This window comes from Dasypus novemcinctus, chromosome 4 (genome assembly GCF_030445035.2).
Source record: "Dasypus novemcinctus isolate mDasNov1 chromosome 4, mDasNov1.1.hap2, whole genome shotgun sequence".
NCBI classification, from domain to species: domain Eukaryota; kingdom Metazoa; phylum Chordata; class Mammalia; order Cingulata; family Dasypodidae; genus Dasypus; species Dasypus novemcinctus.
The window spans coordinates 39349407-39359480 of NC_080676.1; positions in this window are offsets into that span (position 1 = coordinate 39349407).

The following is a 10074-nucleotide window of genomic DNA, read 5'->3' on the forward strand; positions in this document are numbered from 1 at the left end:
TTTTTGGGGGGGAGAGGGGCTGTTTCCTTTCTGTTCACCTTGAAGCTATTACAAACTATATAATTTATTGAGAACTTTGACTGACTAGAACTTTAATATGAGTAAACAATATAATAAAATTGCCCCCAATATGATCTCAGCATGTTCTAGTAGATAATTTACTTTCCAGAACTGGGAAGATGACCAGATCAAAATGATTTCATTTGATGCTGGCTACACATTTTAAGACCAGTCTCAAAAAATTGCATTTCTCCCTGAGGCAATCACCAAGATATTCAAGGGTTTGTAAGCCATGATTTGTGAGTAATAACTGAGCAACTTAGGAAGATGATAACTGTTGTCAAACACTTAAAATAACGGTCACATGTGGAGAGATTCTTTTTGTAGCTTCAAAGGGTAGAACCTGTACAAACTAGTACAAGTTAGGGGGACTATTTGGGGCCCCATATAATGAAGAGCTCTTCATTATTAATTATTTATAGAATGTTAATTATAAGTTAACATTTACAAATGGAAACTGGAATGAGATTCCTCATGAAATATTCAAATATTAAAGGACAGTGTATCAGCAGTGGTATAAAATGGATTCGTTAATGGATATATACACACACACATGTATTTGTTCATACTGTTTTTTCACCCCATCAAACATAAACATTGCAGGTGTTAAGGATGCAACGTTGAATAAGAATATATAAATTAGATTGCATTAAAATTACTTCTATGAACATGCTGAATGTTTGGCTTGGATTTGCTTTACATTTTTTTACACTTAAAACTAATTATATATTGCCAGATGACATTTCTCTTCTCTCTTATTTTAAAGCTCCCATCAGATTCTTTTAAGTACCTTACTTGGCACAGATTAGAACAACATGACATTAGAGGAAGTCAACTGCGTTGCCCACGGGTGAGAGAAGGTAAAAAAGAACAAGTGTATATGTTCTTTATGTGCATGCTCTGGTTAGATTTTTTTTTTAATCAGTTAGAAGGCATTCATTGGAAAAGTAAAAAATTCCCTTTTCCAAGATCATAGAATTGTTGATATAGTGAAACCACCTTTAAAACACATTTTTATATCTGATTTTAAAAATGATATATGCTCAATGTTAAATATTAGGAAAATAGAAAGATAAAGAACACATAAACTAACTATCCAGAAATACTTTTTAGAAATGTAGATTCTTTTCTATATTTCCTGAACATAAATAATTTCAAAGGAGGATTTAGAGCTGATTTAATTCTATATTGGCTTAAAAAAGCAACAAAAGAGAATCAAACTAAGCCAGGTAGTATCATTTTCTATTTTTTATTATGCATTTTAAGTTTGGCAGAATAACTAATGTTTTACTATTACTTTTTTATCCTATCAGACTTTAAAAGAGTCCTAGTGTGACACTGTAAAGAATTATTTGCATTCACTGATATATATAAAGTTTGACTTGTATAAGCAGCTTTTAGTAGATTATAACTTCTTTGATAACAGGGACTATGCATTTCTCTTGTCACTTTGCATCCCCGTAATCTGGTGGAATATATTAGACACGTTCTTATACAGCTTTTGTTTAGTCTTTTTAAAACATCAAATATATCGATTATCTTCCTTCTGTGTGTGTGACTTGCAGTAATATTATGATTTAGAAAAAGTGGCTTTAGATATATTCTTCTACCCCATTTTCCTCTCTCAGTTTCATTAATTTACTCACATGATGGCTTTCTTCTTTCACTCAAACTCAGTTTATCAAAGGAAGAGAGACTCAGATAGCATTTTCTTAAGCTTTAAGTAAAATATTTTCTTTTTTTTCCCTCTCCTGCCCAAGCTCTGCTGTTTTTGCTGTCTGTGTCCATTCACTGTGTGATCTTCTGTGTCCATTCCTCTTTTTGTCTTCTCTTTTTGTCTTTCTCCTCTAGGATTCACCTGGATTCGATCCTAGGGACCTCTGATGTGGAGAGAGTTTCCCTGTACCACCTCAGTTCCTGGTCTCTGCTGTGCTTTACCTTGACTCTCCCCTTCATCTCTCTTTTGTTGCGTCATCATCTTGCTGCATGACTCACTTGAATGGGCACTGGCTCAGGCACTTGGCTCACTGCCCGGACCCTGGCTCACCATGCGGGCTTTCACGGGGGCACTCGGCTCACCACGTGGGCACTCACGCGGGCACTCAGCTGCCATGCAGGCATTGGCTTGCCTCATGGGTACTGGCTCACCACACGGGCACCCATATGGACACTCACACAGGCTCTTGGATCACCGCACAGGCACTTGGTTCGCCACATGGGCACCCAAATGGGCACTCAGCTTGCCATGTGGGCACACGGCTCACCACGTGGGCACTTGGCTCACTGTGTGTGCACTTGGCTCACCGCATGTGCACTTGGCTCACCACGCAGGCACTGGCTTGCCACACAGGGCATGCTTTCTCTTCTTCTTTTTCACCAGGAGGCCCTGGGGATCAAACCTAGGTCCTCCCATATGGTAGGCGGAGACCTTATCACTTGAGTCACATCCACTTCCCTAAAATATGTTCTTATATTTAACTAAGTTTTACTTGCAGCTAAACACTAAAGTCTTATTTTTCTATTAAAGAAGTTAAAGGCTTATACAATAGTACATAAGAACAGATCTCATATAGCACCTTATTATCAACACTTTGGATTAGTGTGGTATATTTATTACAATTGATGAAAGAATATAATAATTGTACTGTTAACTATAGCCTATGGTTTACATTAGAGTTCACTGTATTATGTAGTCCTATGATTTTTTTAAAATAAATTTTATTCTAATAACATATAGCCAACCAAAAATTTCCCCTTTAACCATGTTCAAATATATAATCCAGTGCCATGAGTTACATTTACCATGTTATGACTCCTATTTTAAAAAGTGATAGTAGATTGTATGAGAAGAGGTAAATTAGGAGTTGTGCTTTGGGGACCTTAGAGAGAATAGTTTTCAAATAGGGAGGAATAGTGGGTCATTTGGAAGGAAGGGGAACAGCAAGAGGAGAGACCTTGCATGTCACAGGTGTAAGGAATTTGTCAGCCGAAAGAAGAAAGGACTACTGTGTCAGGGCAAACTGGAGATTCTACTGCACATGATGTGAGGACTGCACTATAAGAAACACAGTTTTAGGAGCTTTAGGAAGAGGAAGGGAAAGAGTAAATTTGAATAGGAAGTGACAAGATTGGTAAGATTAGGACAGTGGGTGGGGGAAATCATTGTGGCCACCATAATACCTTAGAGGCAAGAAGAAATGGTATTTTGAGCGCAAGTGGAGGTTGAGGCTTAGCGGGAACTGCAGACCCTCCCTGATGTAAGTGGCCAGATCATGTGCTGAGGGCAGCGCTCAGAACCAATCCTAGGTAATGTCCACAGGGGCCATTCATGGAGAAGACGTGGTTGCTCTACAGAGATAAAGGCACATTTCCCTTCCATAAGTCTCTAACGACACCCAGTCGCTCTCAAGTACTAGACATAAAAGGAACCAAGCATGATCTAGGGGTTGGAGAATATTAGAAATTCCCTTCACCTTAGACCCTGAAGAAAATAGATGCTCCTTGTCCTTTGCCCTTAATTTTACATTTATTTTGGAAGTTAGAGAAAAAAAGTTTTTCAAAAGCATTCTGATAAATACTCTTCACCTAGAACAGATCCTGAAAACGAATCAAAATTACTTCAGTTGATCTCAGTTGCCCCAGTTGTACATCCAGAAAGAGTGAGAAATTAAGGCTCTCTGACATGTAAGTCCAACTTAACCTCTCCCAATTAAATGAAGCAAAGTACAAACTGTTGGCAATTTAAAAAATAATAATAGATTCTTTCTTTTTTGAAAATCCACCAGCAAGTTAATTCAGTGACAGCTGTCATGATTTACAAATCCAGCGAGGAAAAGCTCAGACATGCAAGTGAAAACTAACATCCCTGGGCTGTCAAATATTCCAGACTAGTTCTCAGTTGCTAAGATATAGCTTCTATTACCAACCAAGTCTGAACGAAAAAGAGAATCTAATTTGATACATCTCCTCACAGTAGAAGCAACCTTTGGCTTCCAATGTCAAAGAAATCTTTCAAAGTTGCTTTAAAAGAAATAATTAGAAGAGCGGAGGATCAAGAGAATTCAAACAATACAGGACAGACTTTAATAACTCTGGGGTATCTATTGCAGAGAGAAAATAACCAAATTGGGGGGGGGGGGGTGGAGGGAAGAATGTTTAAAGACAACACAGTTCAAAGTTCTCCCCAGTCAAAATTAGAGTCAATTAGGTGATTGCTCAGAAGTTTCCAGTCTTATGATTTTTAACTTCAATCATCCTAACCAACTAAGAAGATAATTTCCCAATGAGAATTTTATTTGTAAACGGCCTGTGATAGAAATGCTTTTAAGCCCAGGTGCTTCCCTGGGTGGCAGCAGTATAGTTCATTACGAAAAAGTTGTCAAAGGGCAGATGACAACTTGTCCTCAGCCTGAACTTAGTGAAAGAACAAATGCTTGTGTCAAAATAATGAAATATTGCACGCTTTCTCTTGTTGGCTTTCATAAACTCTTCACAAGCATACTCATTATCTCCATATAGCCTAGACAAACATGCCACAAAGCAACGTTTGCTCTTGATGCCTTCAGGATCCCTTTACTGTGTCCTTTTCATCGTAAACGAGGGGAATCATGTATTCCAGAAAAATGGACTGGGGAGAAGTGTGCACAAATGATGCCAGGTTTGACTAATAGAAATAACAAAAATGCTAGAGTTGGGAGGAAATTGGAAGTCATTTACTTTACGATTGCTTTCAGGGACCTGGCTGATATCATAAGAGTGAAGTTGCCTGGGAAATACAATAAAGATTGTAGGGGTCTCCAGCAATATGAAAGTACAGGCTGGTCTAAAGTGTTAAAATCAATATTTTAATAAAGCACAAACGGAACATTTTCTCACCAAATTCAGCCCATGTTGGACCCCTGAGTCTAGCCTTGCCTATATTTTTGCACACATGGAGAAGTGAAAATCACAAAAATCAAAATTATTCATCTGGAGTCACAGAATTCCTAATGCTAAATCCAGATGGAAACAGCTCTTCCTTTCCCTAATCTTGGAAGTTTTGGACAAAACTTAGAAGACAAAGTGGCTGGAAAACAGTGGGAAATGAGATTGGAAAAGGAGATTGGGATAGATTGTGGGAAGTGCTCCGTAAGCTAAGCTTTTCTATCTTTATTTGGTAGGCAATGAGAATTTTCTGAAATGTTTTGAGTAGATGAGCCCTAAGGGAAAAGCTGTGTTTTAGGAAGGCTGAGTGACAATTTGTGTCATTTATATTGTTGGAGAGGAGACAATTACAGGCAGGGAGATCCAAGAAAAAGTAGGTATAGTTCAGGTAGCATACGAAAAGGAAGGGACAGATGATCTCAAGGGCAAAATGGGACTGGGGTGTCTAATTGAATTGAGAGACAAAAGAGAGAGAAAGTAAGGAGTGGCTTCAAGATTACCCAAGAGGAAATTAGATGAAGATTAAAGCACTAAATTGGTGATTTTTCTCACTTGCCTAGGCTAGAAAATATTTATGTAGGATTTAAAAGTTGATTTTATATATTGACTCTTTTTTCTCAGCTAACAGGAGTCATTTCCCTCTCCCTTTAATCATTCAAAAAAATCATCAAATTATCCCTGAACTTCAAAATATATGCTCATAATTTAAGGTAGTCTAATAATAAATGCAGGTATATATTTTAACTACCAGATTTTTTTCCTAGCAATATACTGAATTAGTTTTAAATTTTAATGATAAATATATAGGTGAAATTTTGAGTTAAAACTAGCTCATGATTATCTATAGAAACCTAGACAATGGATAGCATAAAAATGAACAAATGAAATTTAAATAATCTAAAACCCTATTTTTTCCCAATAACTGTATTTATGTTATTGTAAACTTTTAAATAAGCAGAGAAAAAAGAAATAATGTTGCTGGTTTGTATTTATTATTTTCTTTCTTTTGAAACTCATCTTGTGATGAGAAGTAGAAGGGAGGCAACTCAACAGAGATGGCCACAAGGCTTCCTCAGGCAGGAGGGGAAACAAGGGAAATGCATAGTTTAAACATTTAATTATCATCTCTTGATTAATTTATTATTGTCAATACCTATGAATCTGATTTAGTGGTTTTCAACTTGAAGGTATAGCTTCATTTCATTTGGAAGACATGAGGGGAAAATTGGCAAATTTCAGGAAATAGATTTTCGACAATTAGAAAATGAACAATATGGCAAAGTCCAGATCCTTCCATAATCCCAAACTCCCTAAACTGGATGAGGCAGGCAAGAGTCTGTTAAATCACATTTTTTTTGGTTAACACTATTTAGACATAAAAAGGGTCAAAAATGTTCTCCTCAATCCTAGTATCTAGTGGAAGTTAAAAAAAAAAACAGGCAAATATCAAGTGAAGATGTCAGACCTGTTCCCAAAGTGTACTTTAAAGATCTCACCTTCAGATTTTTGCCTAGGACCCTCTGAAGAAGAGTTGCTTTTCAGACAGGAAAAGTATACCTTGCCTCCAAGGAAAAGAGTCCTGGAAAAAAGCAAATGGGAAACATGGCTACAAGAAAACTGGGAGGACTGCACGGTGAGAGCGGAAAAGAAAAGAAGTATATTTTTCTCACTGATTCAATTAATATACCTTTTTTTTTTTGTAGGAAGATTATTATTTTTTTCTCTCTTTATTTTTTTTTAACTGTTAACATTCAGAAAATATGAAGTCCCCATATACCCCCCACCCCCCTGACCCCAAGCTCTTCATCATTGTGGGACATTCATTGCATTTGGTGAATACATTTTGGAACACTGCTGCACCACATGGATAATGGTTTACATTGTAGTTTACACTCTCTCCCAATTCAACCAGTGGGCCATGGCAAGACATACAATGTCTAGCATCTGTCCCTGCAGTACCACCCAGGACAACTCCAAGTCCCTAAAATGCCCCCACTTAATATACCTTTTATATAGGACAATTACCAGCATAAATGCAAAATTATAAACATCTCTTTAGAACTTTCTCTAAGATTTGCAGTATCTCCACTCTTTTTTTCTTCCTCTTCCTCATGATATGTTACTTATATCTTCTAATTTTTATTTTATCCCGATATCATTGAACATTGGAAAATGTATAGAATAGTTAAGAATGGTATTTTTCCTTTTGATAATAAAAAAATCAAATGTTTGACAAAAATCCATATTGAGTTTATAATGCAATCTGGAATCCTTGCAATAATACATTAAACCAACAGTTTATCAGCAATGGTAGCCTAGGTCAGAAAAAAGCAATCCTGTGACAAATCAAAATTCTTACCAGTTGAAAGGTATAAGCCGTGATTTCTTGGTGCTAAAATAACCAAACTGACTGAGTTACCAGCATTGAAATAGCCCCTGCATCTAGTTAACCTTGACCACTACAAAGCTATGGGGCTGTGAATACTCAATTTCCTCATTCTGGATGGATCTTCAGAGCACTGAAGTTTTAACTGGGAAGGGTAAGCATTGGCAACAGTAAATTGACTTTCTCACAACAGAGTGGGATGGCAATATTTTAGTTTCTCAGTCAACAAGTTATACTTGAGGATTTTAGGAAGATTTCCAGAAGGGAGGTTGAGTTTAAATCCTGCTTCATGGGGTCTCCTGATGCTTTCTTTTTCCTTCATAGTTCATCTTATATGCCATAGAATTATAGAATTAAGGGGCAAGAAGGGTCTTTGGAAGGGATCTGATCTCTAAAAGAAATGGGAAGTCTAGAGAGTAATGATTTGCCCAATGTTATACAGTTTGCTAGTGATGGAAATAGAACATTGTTTTCTAAACCAGTGCTTTCATTTTCTTGTTAAAATTAATTTAAAATTATTGATATATAATAGACAGATACATTCCGCTCTTAAAAAAATTAAAGCCACACACTGAAAGCCGAAGTTTACTTTGACCTCCACTCTCAGGACTCTCCTAAGAGGTAATCATTTTGGTGTATATAAATATTCATTCTTGATAATTGCCATTTAAAACCTAGATATGAAATAAGAGAATAACTAAATGAACTCTAATAAACTATGATATATCTAAGCCAGATTACATGTGAAAATTTGCAGTTCTCTAACTATCCATATGGTTGAGCATATTTCATATTTTATTGAGCATTTGTATGTTTACTCTGTGACCTGCCTTTTCATATCATTTGCTTATTTATCTTCTTTTCCTTTGTTGAATTCTATGTGTAAACTATATGCTAATTCTTGGCCGATTATGTTCTGTTCAAATAGGTCCATGGTATTTTATGATATATTGAAAACTTTTCATTTTGATGTCAAGCCAGTGGTCTTTCTGTTATACCAGGCTGCCATTCAAATCAATTCTCTGAACTTTATTTTCCAGTTCATAACACACAACATTTTAGAAAACAATATTGATTATAATAGACATATTGACTGCCATAAAACTCACCGAACTGTAAGAATTAATCCAAAGTAGTAACTTCATATAACTCAGAGAAGACCTAATACACTCAGACAAAATAAGGGATAGTCATCTGTACAAGAAATGGGGGGACATTTCTTTGTACAAGCAATTGCAATGACCCTTCTCTCCACGTCCTCCTTTACCAAGTAGAAAATGCCTACAGTAGTTATCTTAGCAAAACAAACCAAATGAATGAAATAGCTTCATAAGAGAGTGATGGACAAACCCCAATATTATACAGGAAGTGTTATAAACACTGATCAAACATTTACTACTCTGAGGCTAGTAGTCTACTGAAATCATTTTGTACATCATCATCTCGATTCATCATAAAACTGTTTTGTAGTTATTATCATCATCCTTGTTTTAAAGAGGAAGAAATAATTCAGAAGGGTTAAGCAAGTTCATCAAGTTAAGTCAGATACCCAGTTAATATTTGTAGAATTTAGGACCCATTCTCAAATCTATCCTACTTAGGAGCTCAGATTCTTAGCCATCATACTATCTGCTCTCCTAGTACATGCTAGGCATACTATAAGGCCTGAGGGATAAAATTGCAACCTGGAAAGGCAGTTTTTTTTTTGTTGTTGTTGTTGTTTTTTACCTCACAGAGCTTACTGTCTGGAGGTTGCAGCCAAACAATAAATAAGAAAACAAAACCTATTTAATGAAACCTTCCAATTTATAAGAATGATAACGGAACAAACAGGATACTCTCAGAGAAAATCTAGTTGGAAATAGTAACCCGAAAAAAGCCTCTCTGAGGAGATAGCTTTTAAAGAATAGGTGATAGATACAGTCTTTTATAATTTCTTCAGTTTCATTTTCAAATTAAGACCTCTTTTACTCCTGGAAAATGGAACTTAAAAAGTATCAAATTTTATAATGCATAATGCCTAAAACATCAAGACATTAATGATATTTCTAAAACTAGAGATATACACATTGACTTAAAATATAGTAAATTATTTTGCCTCAGAATTTTAAAATGGAAATTAAATTTTCTTTCAATAATATTTATTGGAAGAAATGGATGATAAAATTATGGAAATATGAAAGTTAAGCTGACATTTAGAAATAGAGTTTACTATGGCAATGCTGCTGTTGAAAATAATTTTAATTTCCTTGACATCAAATTAACTATATTAAAGGTAAAAATAAAACATTGACTCTCTTGGAAATAAGATCATTTTTAGGTTGTATTACTAGTTACTTTAAAGCAAAATCATTATTTTCATCTTTTGAATGAAGTTATCTTACTCTGCAATTCTTATAAATCTGATTTGACTGTTTCCAAGTGAGACTAATTATAAGCTAAAAATTTAAACTAGTGATTCTCAGAGAGGTTTACTCCCACTCCCATTTGTCATCTCTATAGAATTTCAGAAACTGTTTGAGTGTCCTGTTGAACTTCCTCAAACTTGTATGCCACTTACAACCTCTGACCAGGCTCTCCAGCCTCCCTCCCTTGAGAACTACTATGAGATAATTGTGAGTGTTTGGATATGTGAGTGTTAACAAGGCAAAAAAAAAAAAAAAAGATGGAAACTACAGGTTTTAATAATATATCTTGTTCAATTA